We start from the raw sequence: 9,022 nt of genomic DNA, 5'->3' as shown, positions 1-9,022 counted from the left end.
AGCCGAGCCGCCGAGCCGAGCCGCCGAGCCGCCGAGCCGAGCCGCCGAGCCGCCGAGCCGAGCCGCCGAGCCGCCGAGCCGAGCCGAGCCGCCGAGCCGAGCCGCCGAGCCGAGCCGCCGAGCCGAGCCGCCGAGCCGAGCCGCCGAGCCGAGCCGCCGAGCCGAGCCGCCGAGCCGAGCCGCCGAGCCGAGCCGAGCCGCCGAGCCGAGCCGCCGAGCCGAGCCGAGCCGCCGAGCCGAGCCGCCGAGCCGAGCCGCCGAGCCGAGCCGCCGAGCCGAGCCGCCGAGCCGAGCCGCCGAGCCGAGCCGAGCCGCCGAGCCGAGCCGAGCCGCCGAGCCGAGCCGAGCCGCCGAGCCGAGCCGAGCCGCCGAGCCTCCCTTTTAGGGGAAGAAAACCCTCTCGTTTGCCTGAGAGGGCCGAGGCGACTCGCCCCGAGACTATAAATCCAACTACAATCCTCTGCTCTCTATAGAGATATTCAGGAATGGTATTCATTGCGACGGTAAAGAGGCTCTGAAGGTACCCCCCCACCGGATCTCCTCTCTGCAAGATCTCCGGCAAGTGATGCCGGAACGGAAAAGCGATTTGCGCGTAGAGCAAAGCCAATTTTGGCAACGTACCTACCAAAGGGGAATCGATTGAAAGCGGCGGACTTACGCTGAGCGGTCGGGGGGGCGTCTCTTGCCGCCGCGCGTGGGAAGCGCCCCGCCGGCCTCCGCTCGGAAGGTTTTCCGTTCCGAGAAAAACCAACCCGACGCCGAAACCGGTGAGTGTTTAAAAACCCTACAACGCAAAGGAAAATCCGTGAGCTGTTGTGTACTAGAGATACGCACTGTAAGTTTACGTCTTTCAGAACCCCATGCAGCGCATTTCAAAGCCTCTTTGCAGACAAATTAATACCAGACTGCTGCGCCTAGTTAAACAGCAGAGCTATGAAGTTGCAAGAGAGGGGTGTCAGGGTTAGCTGGCCTCTTAGGGATTTTAATCCCCTCCGAGAACGTGCAAGCGTTTCAAACGAGCTGCTACGTAAGAACCCCAGAGAGCGGCAGAGGCTGGCGCTTACCTGGAAGGGAGCCCGAGGAAACCGGGAAGAATCTGAGCGAGGAGCTGAGCCGCGCCAAGCCCCCAACGTGCCGGTTCCGTCCGCCTCGCCTCCTCTCGGGGAGCCCCGCGCCGGTTCCGTTCCGTCCGCCTCGCCTCGGGGAGCCCCGCGCCGGTTCCGTCCGGTTCCGTTCGCCTCGGTTCGCCTCTCCTCGTCTCGGGGGGCCCCGTGGGTGAGCTGCCGCGGGGAGTTTGAGCCGCCGCCGGCTGAGGCAAGGAAAAATCTTTTCCTTCGCTGACAGCGCTATGCCGACTCACCCTAAAACTGAAACTCTCCTGTTTACATGGATAGTAAAGAATAGGGTCAATTGCTATATTGAAACCTTTGCAGTCTCCCCCATTGGAATGCTTAGTGGAACCCCCTGGTTCCACCCCGAGGGCTCTTACCTGTGGCAGCGATTTGCCTTTCTCCCTTGTGGGACACCCCCTTAGGGCTTACACGTTACCCCTTTCCCTTGAGAGCAGTCCTTTTCCTGCCTGAAGGCTCTTGTCTCTTCCTGAGGTGATCTGACTGAGTTAAAAGAGCTCTGCCTGAGAAGCCTCTAAGGGGGCGCCCGGAGAGGTCCTGCGCCTCGGCGGGTCCCGCGGCCCGACGGAGAGGGGTCCCGCCGCGGTCCTCGGAAACCGATCTGGGGGAAAAGACGAACGCCACGGCTCGGGTAACTGCCGGAGTTCTATAGGGCTCGCTACAGCCCTGGACAGCTGTGGGATCTCTCCTAAAGGTCTCGGAGCCGAGCGGTTTCACAAACTCACCTTACTTCTGTGAAAGAGGAGGTTGGACTATTTCCCAGAAGTCTGCTGCATGTTTTCCTGGTTTCTGCAGATAGTTTTCCTCCTTTTCTTACCAGCGACTTATGTGAAGTCTTAGGGCTTTTAATCCCCTCCTAGAACATTCAGGCGTATCGAACCTTCGGAGCACCTACACGGGAACCGCGGACAGCGACAGAGGCTGGCGCTAACCTGGTTCAGAGCTCAGCCGGACGAAGGGAACCCACGGAAGCTAGAGGAAGCCGAGCGGAGAGCAGACCTCGGCGGAGCCGGCTGGCGCCCGGGGGAGCCGAGCCCCGGCGCGCCTGGTGAGAGGCAGCCCGGCCGGCCGGAGCCGCCGTCTCTTCGGGGGAAGGAAATCCTCCAGCTTCACAGAGAGCCGAGCCGACTCGCCCTAAGACTGCCAATCTCTCCTGTTCTTATAGGTAGTCAGGACTGGCATTAAGTGCCAGGTAACAAGGCTCTGAACTCACCCCCGCTGCGTCTCTTTCGTTACACGCAAAGGCTGCTAGCAGGTAGAAGCCGATTGCAAGCAGAGCAAAGCAGTTTGAAAACAGAACTACGAAATGGGTCTCAAGGAATTAAAGACGGGGAACCCTCCTCGGTGCGTGTCGGGGGGGGGGGTGTGTGGATCCTTTGTTTCTTTTGCCTTTATTCTTTGTCCTGAGGTTTCTTTGGGTTTTGGTCTCTTTAATTTGAATGGAAGTAACCTCTGAGGAGAGCCCAGTGAAGCCTCCCCCCACACACAGGGGTGAGAATCCCCTACCTGGTCAGTGCTGTCCCCGCTCTTAAGGGGCCTGCTGGCATCTAAGGTGGATCTGGGGGTATCAAAGGGGAATTCGGGCACACAGAGAGGGATATGGGGAGGCTCTGGAGGGGCTCCAAAAGGACCTTTCAGTTGGATCCAACTGAGGCCACCGCCACCAAGCCACGCCCCCCAAACTGAGGCCGCCACCAAGCCAGCCCCCCCACCCACCCAACCACATAGGCCGCCAGCAAGACAAGCAACCCCCCCACCCCCCCCCCCGCAACAGAAGCGGCCGCCAAGCCAGCCAAACCCCCACCCCAGCAACAGAAGCTGCCGCCGCCAAGCCAGCCACCCCCCAACCCCCAGAGGCCGCCGCCACCAAGCCAGTCCCCCCCCTCCACCCAACACAGGCCACCACTGCCAAGACAGCCCCCCCCAACCACAGAGGCCACCACCGCCAAGCCAAGCCAGCCCCCCCCCACGGCCCACCCAGTAACAGAGGCCGCCGCCAAAAAGCCAGCCACCCCCCACACACCCAAAAACATGGGCTGCCGCCAAACCAGCCACCACCCCTACCCCCCACCCAACAGAGGCCGCTGCCAAGGCAGCCACGCATCCCACCCCCCGCACAGAGGCCGCCGCTGCCAAGCCAGCCAAACCTCCAACCAACAACAAACGCTGCCGCCGCCAAGGCAGCCAGCCCACCACCCCATAACAGAGGCCGCCGCCAAAAAGCCAGCCACCCCCCCCAACCACATAGGCTGCCGCCGCCAAGACAGCCACCCCCCCACGCCCCCACCCAATAACAGAGGCTGCCGCCAAACCAGCCATCCATCCCACCCCTCCCACCCAATAACAGAGGCTACCACCGCCAAGCCAGCCACCCCCCCACTCCCCCACACCCCCACCCAATAACAGGGGCCGGCACCAAGCCAAGCCAGGCCCCCCCCAAGGCCCACCCAGTAACAGAGGCCACCGCCAAAAAGCCAGCCACCCCACTACCCACCCCAGCAACAGAAGCTGCCGCCGCCGCACCAGCCACCCCTCAACGCCCCCAAACCACAGAGGGCACCGCCACCACGCCAGCCACGCCCCCAACCCCCACGCAATAACAGATGTCAACACCAAACCAGCCACGCATCCCACCCACCCCAGTCACAGCAGAGGCCGCCGCCGCCAAGCCAGCCACAGCCCCCCCACCCAGCCACATAGGCCGCCGCCAAGACAAGCAACCACCCCACATCCCCCAGCAACAGAAGCTGCCGCCGCCAAGCCGGCCACCCACTAACCCCCCCAAAAACCAGAGGGTGCTGCCACCAAGCCTGCCCCCCCCAACCCCCACCCAATAACAGAGGCCACCGCCAAACCAGCCATGCATCCCACCCACCCCAGTCACAACAGAGGCCGCCGCCACCAAGCCAGTCCCCCCCCCACCCAACACAGGCCACTGCCGCCAAGCCAGCCCCCCCCCCCCCCAACGACAGAGGCCACCACTGCCAAGCCAAGCTAGCCCCCCACCACAGCCCACCCAGTAACAGAGGCCGCCGCCAAAAAGCCAGCCACCCCCCACACACCCAAAAACATGGGCTGCCGCCAAACCAGCCACCACCCCTACCCCCTACCCAACAACAGAGGCCGCTGCCAAGGCAGCCACGCATCCCACCCCCCACCCAACAGAGGCCGCCGCTGCCAAGCCAGCCAAACCCCCAACCAACAACAGACGCTGCCGCCGCCAAGGCAGCTGGCCCACCACCCCATAACAGAGGCCGTCGCTGCAAAGCCAGCCACCCCCCCACCCACCCACCGCCAACAGAGGCCGCCGCCAAAAAGCCAGCCAACCCCCCCAACCACAGAGGACGCTGCCGCCAAGCCAGCAAATCCCCTCATGCCCCTCAGCAACAGAAGCTGCCACCAAGCCAGCCAACCCCCCCACCCCAGCAACAGAAGCTGCCACCGCCAAGCCGGCCACCCCCCAAGCCCCCCAAAAAACAGAGGCCGCCACTGCCCAGCCAGCCACCCCCCCTACTCAACCACATAGGCTGCCGCCACCAAGCCAGCCACCCTCCCCAATCCCCACCCAATAACACAGGCCGGCGCCAAACCAGCCACGCATCCCACCCACCCCTGTCACAACAGAGGCCGCCGCTGCCCAGCCAGCCACCCCCCCTACCCAAGCACATAGGCCGCCGCCGCCAAGCCAGCCGCCCCCCCACTCCCCCACCCCCCCCACCCAATAACAGGGGCCACCGCCAAGCCAAGCCAGCCCCCCCCCACGGCCCACACAGTAACAGAGGCCACCGCCAAAAAGCCAGCCACCCCCCTACCCACCCACCGCCAACAGAGGCCGCCGCCAAAAAGCCAGCCACCCCCCCAACCAACCACATAGGCCGCTGCCGCCAAGCCAGCCAACCCCCCCACCCCAGCAACAGAAGCTGCCGCCAAGCCAGCCACCCCCCAGCCCCACAACAGAAGCTGCCGCCAAGCCAGCCACCCCCAGCCCCACAACAGAAGCTGCCGCCACCAAGCCGGCCATCCCCTAACCCCCCCAAAAAACAGAGGCCGCTGCCACCAAGCCAGCAAATTACCCCACACCCCCCAGCAACAGAAGCTGCCGCTGCCAAGCCGGCCACCCACTAACCCCCCCAAAAACCAGAGGGCGCTGCCACCAAGCCTGCCCCCCCCCAACCCCCACCCAATAACAGAGGCCACCGCCAAACCAGCCATGCATCCCACCCACCCCAGTCACAACAGAGGCCGCCGCCACCAAGCCAGTCCCCCCCCCCACCCAACACAGGCCACCGCCACCAAGCCAGCCCCCCCCTCCCAACCACAGAGGCCACCGCCACCAAGCCAAGCCAGCCCCCCCCCACGGCCCACCCAGTAACAGAGGCCGCCGCCAAAAAGCCAGCCACCCCCCCACACACCCAAAAACATGGGCTGCCGCCAAACCAGCCACCACCCCTACCCCCCACCCAACAGAGGCCGCTGCCAAGGCAGCCACGCATCCCACCTCCCGCACAACAGAGGCCGCCGCTGCCAAGCCAGCCAAACCTCCAACCAACAACAAACGCTGCCGCCGCCAAGGCAGCCAGCCCACCACCCCATAACAGAGGCCGCCGCCAAAAAGCCAGCCACCCCCCCAACCACATAGGCTGCCGCCGCCAAGACAGCCACCCCCCCACGCCCCCACCCAATAACAGAGGCTGCCGCCAAACCAGCCATCCATCCCACCCCTCCCACCCAATAACAGAGGCTACCACCGCCAAGCCAGCCACCCCCCCACTCCCCCACACCCCCACCCAATAACAGGGGCCGGCACCAAGCCAAGCCAGGCCCCCCCCAAGGCCCACCCAGTAACAGAGGCCACCGCCAAAAAGCCAGCCACCCCACTACCCACCCCAGCAACAGAAGCTGCCGCCGCCGCACCAGCCACCCCTCAACGCCCCCAAACCACAGAGGGCACCGCCACCACGCCAGCCACCCCCCCAACCCCCACGCAATAACAGATGTCAACACCAAACCAGCCACACATCCCACCCACCCCAGTCACAGCAGAGGCCGCCGCCGCCAAGCCAGCCACAGCCCCCCCACCCAGCCACATAGGCCGCCGCCAAGACAAGCAACCACCCCACATCCCCCAGCAACAGAAGCTGCCGCCGCCAAGACGGCCACCCACTAACCCCCCCAAAAACCAGAGGGTGCTGCCACCAAGCCTGCCCCCCCCACCCCCACCCAATAACAGAGGCCACCTCCAAACCAGCCATGCATCCCACCCACCCCAGTCACAACAGAGGCCGCCGCCACCAAGCCAGTCCCCCCCCCACCCAACACAGGCCACTGCCGCCAAGCCAGCCCCCCCCCCCCCCCCAACGACAGAGGCCACCACTGCCAAGCCAAGCTAGCCCCCCACCACGGCCCACCCAGTAACAGAGGCCGCCGCCAAAAAGCCAGCCTCCCCCCACACACCCAAAAACATGGGCTGCCGCTAAACCAGCCACCACCCCTACCCCCTACCCAACAACAGAGGCCGCTGCCAAGGCAGCCACACATCCCACCCCCCACCCAACAGAGGCCGCCACTGCCAAGCCAGCCAAACCCCCAACCAACAACAGATGCTGCCGCCGCCAAGGCAGCTGGCCCACCACCCCAAAAGAGAGGCCGCCGCCAAAAAGCCAGCCACCCCCCACACACCCAAAAACATGGGCTGCCGCCAAACCAGCCACCACCCCTACCCCCTACCCAACAACAGAGGCCGCTGCCAAGGCAGCCACGCATCCCACCCCCCACCCAACAGAGGCCGCCGCTGCCAAGCCAGCCAAACCCCCAACCAACAACAGACGCTGCCGCCGCCAAGGCAGCTGGCCCACCACCCCATAACAGAGGCCGTCGCTGCAAAGCCAGCCACCCCCCCACCCACCCACCGCCAACAGAGGCCGCCGCCAAAAAGCCAGCCAACCCCCCCAACCACAGAGGACGCTGCCGCCAAGCCAGCAAATCCCCTCATGCCCCTCAGCAACAGAAGCTGCCACCAAGCCAGCCAACCCCCCCACCCCAGCAACAGAAGCTGCCACCGCCAAGCCGGCCACCCCCCAAGCCCCCCAAAAAACAGAGGCCGCCACTGCCCAGCCAGCCACCCCCCCTACTCAACCACATAGGCTGCCGCCACCAAGCCAGCCACCCTCCCCAATCCCCACCCAATAACACAGGCCGGCGCCAAACCAGCCACGCATCCCACCCACCCCTGTCACAACAGAGGCCGCCGCTGCCCAGCCAGCCACCCCCCCTACCCAAGCACATAGGCCGCCGCCGCCAAGCCAGCCGCCCCCCCACTCCCCCACCCCCCCCACCCAATAACAGGGGCCACCGCCAAGCCAAGCCAGCCCCCCCCCACGGCCCACACAGTAACAGAGGCCACCGCCAAAAAGCCAGCCACCCCCCTACCCACCCACCGCCAACAGAGGCCGCCGCCAAAAAGCCAGCCACCCCCCCAACCAACCACATAGGCCGCTGCCGCCAAGCCAGCCAACCCCCCCACCCCAGCAACAGAAGCTGCCGCCAAGCCAGCCACCCCCCAGCCCCACAACAGAAGCTGCCGCCAAGCCAGCCACCCCCAGCCCCACAACAGAAGCTGCCGCCACCAAGCCGGCCATCCCCTAACCCCCCCAAAAAACAGAGGCCGCTGCCACCAAGCCAGCAAATTACCCCACACCCCCCAGCAACAGAAGCTGCCGCTGCCAAGCCGGCCACCCACTAACCCCCCCAAAAACCAGAGGGCGCTGCCACCAAGCCTGCCCCCCCCCAACCCCCACCCAATAACAGAGGCCACCGCCAAACCAGCCATGCATCCCACCCACCCCAGTCACAACAGAGGCCGCCGCCACCAAGCCAGTCCCCCCCCCACCCAACACAGGCCACCGCCACCAAGCCAGCCCCCCCCTCCCAACCACAGAGGCCACCGCCACCAAGCCAAGCCAGCCCCCCCCCACGGCCCACCCAGTAACAGAGGCCGCCGCCAAAAAGCCAGCCACCCCCCACACACCCAAAAACATGGGCTGCCGCCAAACCAGCCACCACCCCTACCCCCCACCCAACAGAGGCCGCTGCCAAGGCAGCCACGCATCCCACCTCCCGCACAACAGAGGCCGCCGCTGCCAAGCCAGCCAAACCTCCAACCAACAACAAACGCTGCCGCCGCCAAGGCAGCCAGCCCACCACCCCATAACAGAGGCCGCCGCCAAAAAGCCAGCCACCCCCCCAACCACATAGGCTGCCGCCGCCAAGACAGCCACCCCCCCACGCCCCCACCCAATAACAGAGGCTGCCGCCAAACCAGCCATCCATCCCACCCCTCCCACCCAATAACAGAGGCTACCACCGCCAAGCCAGCCACCCCCCCACTCCCCCACACCCCCACCCAATAACAGGGGCCGGCACCAAGCCAAGCCAGGCCCCCCCCAAGGCCCACCCAGTAACAGAGGCCACCGCCAAAAAGCCAGCCACCCCACTACCCACCCCAGCAACAGAAGCTGCCGCCGCCGCACCAGCCACCCCTCAACGCCCCCAAACCACAGAGGGCACCGCCACCACGCCAGCCACCCCCCCAACCCCCACGCAATAACAGATGTCAACACCAAACCAGCCACACATCCCACCCACCCCAGTCACAGCAGAGGCCGCCGCCGCCAAGCCAGCCACAGCCCCCCCACCCAGCCACATAGGCCGCCGCCAAGACAAGCAACCACCCCACATCCCCCAGCAACAGAAGCTGCCGCCGCCAAGACGGCCACCCACTAACCCCCCCAAAAACCAGAGGGTGCTGCCACCAAGCCTGCCCCCCCCACCCCCACCCAATAACAGAGGCCACCTCCAAACCAGCCATGCATCCCACCCACCCCAGTCACAAC

The 9,022-nt window shown here is 65.7% G+C and overlaps 1 long non-coding RNA gene across 1 annotated transcript; it reads right to left on the bottom strand.

The window, feature by feature from the left end:
• Nucleotides 1–545: 545 nt before the first annotated feature.
• LOC137452553 (uncharacterized) lies at nt 546–2,796 on the bottom strand. The gene is made up of 4 exons (XR_010990116.1): nt 1,856–2,796; nt 1,490–1,731; nt 1,065–1,378; nt 546–784 (listed from the first exon to the last, which is right to left on the bottom strand). It is a non-coding gene; the product is annotated as an uncharacterized lncRNA (long non-coding RNA).
• Nucleotides 2,797–9,022: the final 6,226 nt, after the last annotated feature.

The sequence above is a fragment of the Melanerpes formicivorus genome, unplaced genomic scaffold (assembly GCF_026170545.1).
Source record: "Melanerpes formicivorus ecotype bairdi unplaced genomic scaffold, bMelFor1.0.p_v2 SCAF_56, whole genome shotgun sequence".
Classification (NCBI taxonomy): Eukaryota; Metazoa; Chordata; class Aves; order Piciformes; family Picidae; genus Melanerpes; species Melanerpes formicivorus.
The sequence above is the reverse complement of the archived record's forward strand: the minus strand, read 5'-3'. Positions and strand labels throughout refer to the sequence as shown.